This window comes from Triticum urartu, chromosome 5A, assembly GCF_056163025.1.
Source record: "Triticum urartu cultivar PI428250 chromosome 5A, HENAU_Tu73, whole genome shotgun sequence".
Classification (NCBI taxonomy): domain Eukaryota; kingdom Viridiplantae; phylum Streptophyta; class Magnoliopsida; order Poales; family Poaceae; genus Triticum; species Triticum urartu.
Genome location: NC_141877.1, coordinates 622,382,953 through 622,390,961, shown reverse-complemented (window position 1 = coordinate 622,390,961; position 8,009 = coordinate 622,382,953). Strand labels below are relative to the sequence as shown.

Below are 8,009 nucleotides of genomic sequence, written 5' to 3'. Positions count from 1 at the left end.
GTTTGTAATTTTCTCATCTATTCGTCAGTGTTACACAAATGATATTTCTTTTGTACAAATCACTCTCACAATAATTTTTTTAACTTTCTCTGACGAAGGACTTGAACTTATAACAACAAAAAATTTAGCCTTTGCTTTTTTATTATTATTTAATACAAAATGCACACCGTGTAGTACATGAACATCGATCAGTTATCAACCTGAACTTCTCTCGGTTACGTGAAAATATTTGAGTTTTTTATGAATTTTTAATCTAATTTTCTTAATCATTTTTTATGAATTTTGAAGCGCTCTATTTTTAATAGTTGAACTTCTTGTTATTTTATTTTTGAAATTCTTGTTTCCATTCTTTAATAATGAGGAAAATCTGAGTTTTCTATAATCATCGAATTTCTCCATATTTTTAATATGGACTTCCTGGTTTTATTTATTATTTTTTTTTACGAAATTTTAAAGCGCTCTATTATTAAAAGTTGAACTTCTTATTAGTTAATTTTTGAAATTCTTGTTTAGTTCTTTAATAAGGAGGAAAATCTGAGTTTTCTTTAATAACAAGAATTTTTGAACTTTCGAGGGAAGAGCACTTGAACTTCTAGCAACAAATTTTAAACTTTGCTTTTTTTATTCTTTTTTTCTCATACGAAATGCACATCATGTAATACGTGAACTTCCGATAGTTATCAATTTGTACTTCTCTATGTTTTGGTTTAAAAAACGAGAAAATTCTTTTATTTTTTTTATTTTTTTCTTTTTTTTATTTGAACTTCTTCATTTTATTATTTAGTAACGATTAAACATCTAAGTTTTTTTACCTTTGAACTTTTTCTTACTTTGAACTTCTTAGAAAAATATGGTTTTACATAAGCAAAAATTTTTCAAGGATTTTAAAATTTGAACTTCTAGTTTTTTTTTACCTTCTCAGTTATTTGAAATTGAACTTCTAGGGTTGTCAGATTTGAACTTCTACATTTTTTGACCTCTCGGTTATTTCAAAATTTCTAGTTTTTTATTCCATTTTTTATAAACTTTTTTGGATTGCTCTGTTATTTTGAGTTGGCCTTCTCTCTTATCTTTTTAGAAACGAGGAAAATCTAACTTTTAAAATTTTTGGTTATTTTTTAGAAAAGAGAAAATTCCAATTTTTTTAATGAGCATCGAATTGCTCTGCTATTTTAATTTGACCTTCTTGATTTTACTTTTTAGAAATAGGGAAAATTTATTTCTTTATGTAGACATCGAACTAATGTGTTATTTCTTTTACAAAAGGAAAATTGAATTACTTTTAAATTTATTTATTTCACATTGTAAATATTGTTTCCGGAGGTTTCAACCAAAAATATCTTGGCTTTTGCATTTAAACTGATCATATGAGCAAACACCGAAAAAAGCACACTCAACGTTTAGATGAACTTTTTCTCTCGTAGCTGTACATGAACCTTATTTCGTTTGCAGTTGACCTATTTGGGGAAACAAACAGAATGAAACATATGAAGCCTCTGTCAAATGAACATACAAAATAGTAATAAAAATCACACTTTTCTCCATAAACATTTTTTCTTAAACTTGGTCTATGCTACAGAGGGATTTCACACTACTAGATATCCCAATATAGCCGAGGGTTGAATCCCCGTCGGATATTGAAGTTCATCCTTAGCTAATACTATAGCTGACGGTAGACCGTCGGCAATCTCCCGTCGGTGATGCTTGGTCGGCCATTACTAACATAGCCGACGATACTCTCGGTTATCAATTTCGCCAACGGTGCGAAGCCGACGGTGACTTGTCGGCCATGTCTTGGTCAAGAGCCGCCTCACCATTACTCGTCGACACTTATAGCCGACCGTTCACCGTCATTTATGCATTTCCTAACGGCTTTTCTCTCCCGTCGGCTTTGACAATGCCCGATAGTCCATCTGCCCCCGTCGGATATAGTTATAGTTGAGAGGGTGCCTTTCACCATCGGAATTAATAATGGGTTACCGTGTGCATACACCGTCATACATCGTTATAGCCATGTGATCAACCAAGACCGTCAATTAGTATAATTACTGATAGTTTGATAATCACCGATTATCTAATTTAGTCATGCTCGACTTACAAGTACATATTACAAAACTTGCATTTCAAAATTATTTCACAAGGTGCAAATCTCACAATCACAAGATTGCTTCAGAATTGCTTGCATTCAACCCAAATGACAAAAGATGAATTATATTTTGCACAATCTCGTAATATATCACAAGCACAACGAGAGTTGCGTCCAAATCACATTTAACATCAATGATCCTTAAAAATATATGAAATAGTAACTAGAACAGAATGTTCTTAACATTTTTCTAAAGATTAATGGTCCAAAAACATCAAACACCATCAACATCTTGGCTTGAGAACTTCACTCGGTTGTGTCACTCATATTATGCTGATCACCATAGATATTTCTCCCACCATTCTGGTTACCTCCAGCATTGTGTTACTCTCTACAAGTAATCGAACTAGCTGTGAGATACATGAAAACAGGGATCACAAGGTACGACCAATGCAAATAATCAGAAGGTGATGGCAACACAAGTCAGACAAGTATGCAAATGAAAATATATCATTGTAATAATGACAACAAATAGAAGTACGGCTGCCACTCAACTTTGATTTTGACAGAGATTTTCACACAGCCCAGAAGTTAGGAATACACCACAACACCAGCAGATTATAATATGCACGAGATGCACTTAAGTATTTAACAAGTGCAACTTCTCGAGGCAAAATAGGACATAGATGTCTTTAATTATATCAGATGTCTCCGAATCTGATATGAAACTGGGACAGGTAAAAATTACAAACGAAATTTGCGACATGGAAAGAAGAAAGTACAGTGATCTTTTTATATATATAATGACACATTATTTCAGGGGACGCATGAAACTAAAAAGAGGTAACATTGCTTGTTTAAATGTGGATGTTCTCTTTTTGTTCTGAACCGCTGGTTTTACTTAGCAAATAATCTGCACTACATAGAGAAGAATGTTAAGGCATAAAAAGTGGCAACATATCTTAAGGAAACAAGAATCCTAAACAAATAACACACTGTTTAGTGACCACAATTAAGTAAATCTATTTAGAAAAGGGAATGCCAAGAAAAGCAAATGATGCATACCTGTGCACGTAATGATATCACATTTTGTAAGCCATCTTTTCTGGTCACTGGAACAAAAATAAAGTAATTGTCGTGTCATCGCCAGTATACAAGTTCAGGGTGAATACACACTGTTAACAATTGTATGTTCTTTCGCAAAAAACAAACAAACAAGTGTATGCCTCCCACCCTTCGCATCTCTTCGATCCTTGTGCTTTGTAATTTACCTCAGCAGCCAGAGGCTTGTCCTGACACAATATTGAACATATAAGAGTACACTGTTTCATGTTATTCTTAAGGAGTACTAAATAAATATGTAACGACTAAATTGAAGCACGCTATTCACGCAAAACAGCAGTGACAATCTCATGGTACTAGTCTTAAAGGTGTGTCTTAGTGCATGTCTGAAGTCAATTGCTTGATGATTTCAGTCATGGTTTTCATTGTTTGGACCATGACGTTGTGCAGTAGTAGAAAGGACCAAGACAATGGTATGTTACGTAACACCAAGACATCAAGCCGCATATTGAAAGGCTCGACATGGCGAATAAAATCCACAAATCCAAAGACAAAATGAAAGCAAACACCAAGCACTGCACTTATGATGTCCTTCACTGGGCATGCAGGAGTCATGAACCGTAGATAGATCAATAACCTGAAGAATAGTTAAGTGGCACAACCATCAGTTAATCTCAGGCAATGGCACCCTTACATGTATGAATACTATAAGTGAATACTAATAATCTAGTAATTATTGTAAGGTTACAAGACTTGGAAAAGCTACTTTCTTCACAACTGTCTTAGTTCCACAAGGAATTGGAACATTTCCTCTTTGCATAAAGTATGAATTTTGGAATCATGGAACAGAAATCGATGCTTCATAGTCGAGATAACCAAAATGGATAATCTATAACAGGCAACGCAAGATTGCTTCAACACATCTACATTAGTTCTGCTGAAAAAAGAATAATCAAATAAACCATTATCAGGAAATTAGTGGAAGATGCAACCATTTTCTCACGAATTAATGCATCATGACATTGACACTTTAAAATGATCTCCTACTACATCTGGTAATATTGTAGACCAAGTGTATCTCTTAGAAATTCACAAACTTGCATATACACGTAAGTATATTAGAGAGAACACACCCGTGATCTTGATGATATAGATATAGTACGATTGAGGGGATGCTTCAAACCTAAACTCTCCCATGATTCTGCAATGCAGTGCTCAAGACAGTATTCAAAATAGCAGATTTGTTTACTAAATTGGCAAGAGAAGTTATAGCTGATATACATCTACCTGTATCAAACGTGGATGGTATCAACTCGCTGCATTAAATGTCAAGCAATTTAGTCGACCTGTTGTTGCTGTACATTGCAAAAGCAGGGGGGCGTTAAGCAGAGTGAGGGCGGCCAAGGTGGGGAATTGTGTCTGGCGCCGCTCTGCTGCAGCGACACAGAGTGCGTCTGTCAGCACCAGCGAGGTGTCGAGCAGGGGACGGAGCCGCCGCTGTGTCTATCTGCTAAAGGAAAATGAACGGGTCGTACATTCCTCATCAGCCTCCTGTGAGATCCTTGTAGCGTATGAGGCGCAGAGTCTCGACCTATACCTCCACGTTGTCGTAGTCGGAGATCTTGTTGATGTGAGACAATGTCCACCGCTGATTGGACCAATGGTCCGAGAGCTTGGCGGTGAAGAACCCACTCCGCGCAACGAGTATATTGCGGTGCACGCAGATCGTGAGGGAGAGGGCATCCATGGAGCTGAGAGTGAGACGCACGTCGGAGGAGTCGAGGATAGAGGGTAGTGGCGGCGCTCGGAGGCGGGATTCAGAGACTTGAATCAGGGTAGGTGGTGCAGGGATCTAGGAGAGGTGGTTCTAGAGCGGCTGGAGCAGAGAGCAGGAAGGCAACGAAGATAGGCGAGAGGAGCGGCGGTGCTGTCTCGAGGGGACGGCAGTTCGAGGCGGAGGCGGAGGCGGATCTGGGAGAGCTGGTGCCGCCGGGCCGGCCGGGAGGGTTGAGGCGGAGTTTTTTTTCTTCCTTTCATAGGAGAGGACGAGGTGGTGGGGAGTGACCGGACAAGGCGGAGGGTGCGGTTGGCCAAAAGGAAGAACCCGCGGGGCTCCTCAATTTTATTTTTATTTTTCGCGGGAAAATCTGGAATGCCCGCGCGCTTTGCTAACATTTTGACTTCCGCTTGGCGAACTCCTTTTTCTAGGGAAAAAAGTTCAAAACATTAATATGGATGAGTTATCCACTTTTTTTTTCCTTTGTGCAAAATTAGTAGAAAAAGTAAATAATGCAACCCGGTGAGAAACATACCTCTTTTAAGGCTTATTTTTTCTTCTCTGAGAAAACTTCTGATCTATTCATTTTCAATCATGGCAGTATAACGACCACCAAACATAATAAAAACAACACCTAAATTTATAGACCACCTAGAAATGACTACGGGCACTGAAGCGAGCGGAAGACGCGCCGCCATCATCACCCCCCTCTCTCTCTGAAGCCAGGCAATACTTGTTTGAAAAGTCGTTGTGCTAATACCCCAGAGGACAAACGCACCACAACACCAACCGCCAACATTGAAGAGCAGTGTTGATCGTAAGGATCCAACCTGAAGACACATGAACGTATACAAACTACGACCAGATCCGAGCTAATCCACCAAAGACAGTTCCGCCAAAGACATACCTCCACACGCCCACCGACGATGCTAGATGCACAACCGGAACGGGGGGCTAGGCGGGGAGAACTTTATTCAATCTTCAGAGAGCCATCACCGTCTCGTCTTTTTGAGTAGGACACAAACCCTAACAAAACTCGAAGAAACATATAAAAAAACATCCCGCCGGCAAGTGTCGGGATCCATCATGTCGCCATGGCCTCAAGGCCACCGGAGACGAGGTGGACCGACGGCGGCATCGGCGGAAGGCAGAGAAACTCTAGATTTGTTTGGGGAGGAGGGGACTGCGTGAAGGACGCCATCGAACATGGAGTATAATCGTTATGAAAGTGGAACGGATCTTGGACTTCCGCTATTGTGGATCTGAAATTCTCACTTTTTAATGCTTATTATATACATATATTTTCTTTAATTCCCATACTAATTCAAAACATTAATATTAAAAATACATTAATTACCCCTATTAAATTCCATTAGTGCATTAAGAATATATTCTTGTTCTACGAGCACCATTAATCTGGGTCAAGGTTGACTAGCTTTCATCATCAACTCGGTCAATATCTAGTCTTACAACCTAGTCGTGTAATGAGAGCGACCACAAATCATCATAGTTTCACACACATCTAGGGTTTCTCTGTCCGTCCCCTATCCCTTGGCGGCTAAGGAGATTCCACCGACGATACGCTTTGAAGCAGCTGGCCAGCAACCAGTACCACGAGCATCCGTGAGCCACCATCCACTCCTCGGATACGACGGCAACACACTCCACTTCGTCAAGATGCCATGTGTCACCACAACGGCAACACACTCTCACGCCATGTACCACACGGTGACAATGAAACCTAAACATAAACATTGTGTATACAAGACTTCAATGAGCGTATCTTTCACTTCTCTGCTGGTCACAGAAAACAAGGGCTCGGGCTAGGGACGACGACTTCTCAACTCTCAATGGGCTCTACCTAATGATACTTTGTGAGTGCATATTTTCAAGCATGTCATTTTCAAAAACCATCATATTTGTATTGTTTCAAATATGATGGTGAAATTTAATACTCTCAATGGGCTCTATCTAGTAGTGTTAACCATCCAGTTAATGAAAAATAGTAATGCACTTATAGTAGCAGTGGTAGAACCTAATTATTGGAAATTTACTTGTACATAAATTATCTGCAATATAACCATCGGTCATTCCACATGTCTATTGTTGTCGTCTACTGAAACATATAACCGAGGGTGAAAATACACTGCCGGTTATTAGTATCACCCGTCGGCCATTTCTCCTCATAGCCGAGAGTTTTGTTTCGACCTTCGGCTATTAAATTTCACCGTCGGGTATCACATGTAATCCCTGAGGGTATAGCCATTACCGTCGAATATCACAATGAACCGTCGGTCATTATGTTGGATATCCGAGGGTTGGATTTCCCCATCGGGAAATATAGTGCACCATCGGTTATTAGTAGCCATATATGTGAGTTGACAAAAAACCGTCGGCCACTACCACCATCGTCGGTTATTATAGTAAAGGCCGACGACCCGTCGGCTATTATATTTCACCGTTGGAAATGTGGGGATTTCTAGTAGTGTTTCAGGGGAGGGATTAGATGATTTGGTCATTAGTACATAGGAAAGAGGAGTTTGACCACCGTGGTCTGCTGCTTGCGATGGAATCGGCCTCCTGGACGCTGCAGGGCTGGACTGAGCACCCTTTGCGCCGGAGGTTTGGGCGCTGGAGGTTGGGTGTCGGAGCCGGCGCCGGAGTTAGGGGCGGCGGCGGTGACAGATGTTGGGCCAGGAGCAGCGGCCTAGGGAGGTTGGGGTAGGCAAGGGGACGCTGGAGGTTAGCGTGGGGTGGTAGGTGGGCGGGACGGAATCGCTGCCCCCGACAGCGGCGGCAGGCAACAGGCGGCGGATCTCCACGGCAGGAGGCCGGGCAGCGCGCAGGGATGACCCATGTCCAAAGAGCGGAGGTGGTGTGGAGTAGTCGGGTCTCCGGGGTGGTTGTAACACCCCGGATGTAATTTACCTTATATGGATTCCAACTCTTGTCGTTTCCGGCCCTAAGTTATTCTATTTCCTCGTTGTCGGGTTTTTGTCTCCGTGTGTTGTTGTCTTTGTCATGCATCTCATATCATGTCATCATGTGCATTGCATTTGCATACGTGTTCGTCTCATGCATCCG

General features: G+C 40.6%; 1 long non-coding RNA gene across 2 annotated transcripts; it reads right to left on the bottom strand.

Moving 5' to 3' along the window:
• Positions 1 to 2,195: 2,195 nt before the first annotated feature.
• Positions 2,196 to 5,203, bottom strand: LOC125523341 (uncharacterized). 2 transcript variants are annotated; one of them, XR_015602925.1, is made up of 3 exons: positions 4,746 to 5,203; positions 3,152 to 4,658; positions 2,196 to 2,477 (listed from the first exon to the last, which is right to left on the bottom strand). It is a non-coding gene; the product is annotated as an uncharacterized LOC125523341 (long non-coding RNA). The 2 variants fall into 2 exon arrangements; XR_015602924.1 differs by having other exon boundaries at positions 3,152 to 4,655.
• Positions 5,204 to 8,009: the final 2,806 nt, after the last annotated feature.